This window comes from Tenrec ecaudatus, chromosome 1 (genome assembly GCF_050624435.1).
Source record: "Tenrec ecaudatus isolate mTenEca1 chromosome 1, mTenEca1.hap1, whole genome shotgun sequence".
NCBI classification, from domain to species: domain Eukaryota; kingdom Metazoa; phylum Chordata; class Mammalia; order Afrosoricida; family Tenrecidae; genus Tenrec; species Tenrec ecaudatus.
The window spans coordinates 239,826,895-239,828,599 of NC_134530.1; the positions used below are offsets into that span (position 1 = coordinate 239,826,895).

Here is a 1,705-nt window from a genome sequence, read left to right on the forward strand (position 1 = left end):
AGATCATGAGAAAACGGGACAGCTTTTCTCCCACATTGAGCTCACTGTTAAAACATGGCATTCTTTGCCACAAGCTCAGTCTAAATGAGGGGGCTTCCATGTGGATGTTATAGAAGGCTAATGGCGGACTGCACCATGCCCTCATCCTACCTGTCTGGTAAACATCAAAGACAAATTGAACGTCTGGGTGAAGGGGTCCTAGAAGAAATCAACAGCACCCGGAGGTGGAACTTGGTTATCGAGCCCTTATTTTTCCCTTCGTGGCTAGATTGATTCATTGTGCCTTGCAGATTTGCCTCTGTTCAGCTTGCTGGAGACACTTCTGCTCTTGCTAGGGGTCCCACTTCCAGATTGGAAGAATTCTGTGAGGTCGTACAATGATGGCTCCATGTACATGGACACTTTCAGTGGGTTTGGGCAGAAAGTGAGGTGCAGGCTTCTTCTTCACAAGGTTGCCTTTCTTTCTCTTTGTTTCTTTGTTCAGACCCAGATTCCATCCTCAACCCAACTGCTACTGATGGTATATCATGATAAATACGTTACACAATCATTTTCAAACAATCTTTAATTTCAAACGTTCTTTGAATGTACGCTCAAGTGTGACACGTTCTGAAGTGTACAAGTATCCCTCGCTCTTCATTGTCAAATACAGCTGCTTGAGCTCCTTGACCATCACTGGAAGACCCACACGAATGAGGCTAAACAGTGGTCTTTGGTGCCATCACTGGTTCCAAATGCCTGCAGCTGTGAAGAGGTAGCTGTGACTGCTCTATAGTTTGGTAACTATACCCTTCAGCCGAGGTGCTTCAGATCCTGTGTTCTCTCTGTGGTGTACTTGCTTCAGTGGGCAGCAGAAAATTTCTTGACACTTAACATGAAAGGGGGACTCTTTTTCTTTAATTCCACAGATTGGATGAAATCTTGCTGTAACACAATATATTCCTGTGTGCCAGGGGGCATTCTTCAGAATTTAGATGACCTTCAAACTTAGACTCTATAAATCTGTAAACTTTGCAGACATCAGCTTGGCTCTGGCATCTGGGTGAGTGGAGCCAATGGGGTCAAGGTCAACCAGGACACAGTTCAGCAGATGCCCTTGAACAGAGGTGCTAACTTTCTGTCTGCTCCAGAATGGAGTCTTCACTGACCCCTGGGACCCTCTCTGAAATGGTCTTCCTGAGGACCTATGGATGTGTACATTTTACAGGTTCAAATTTGTCTTTTGATCTCTTGACTACAGCTTCCATGAGCATTGATTGTAGATCCAAGCAAGACAGAATCCTTGGCAACTTCAAACTTTTCACCATTTATTTATTTATTCAGCCATTTTATTGGGAGCTAATACAGAGGAGATCATTCCATAGTTCAATCACATCAAGCAGTATTGTGTAATTGCTACCGTAATGAGTTTCAAAGCATTCCCTTCCTTCTTGAACTCCTTGACTCCGCCCCTCTCCCATACCCCCAGGCACCGTTATTCTACATGCTGTCTCTGTAGGTTCATCAATCCTGGGTGTCATATAGCGAAAAGCAGAAAAACACGAACATTCAAGAGGGCTACCCCAAATGGTGTTATCTATTTGTCCAGAAGATTCTGGTCTTCCCTGACATTGAATTGTGATGCATACTGAAGGCTGCAATCTTTCATCTTTATTAGAAAGTGTTTCAAGTCCTTCGCACTTTCAGCAAGCGAGATTGTGCAATC

At 44.1% G+C, this 1,705-nt stretch overlaps 1 pseudogene; it reads right to left on the reverse strand.

The window, feature by feature from the left end:
- Positions 1–264: 264 nt before the first annotated feature.
- LOC142439900 (fibroblast growth factor 13 pseudogene) lies at positions 265–960 on the reverse strand (annotated as a pseudogene).
- Positions 961–1,705: the final 745 nt, after the last annotated feature.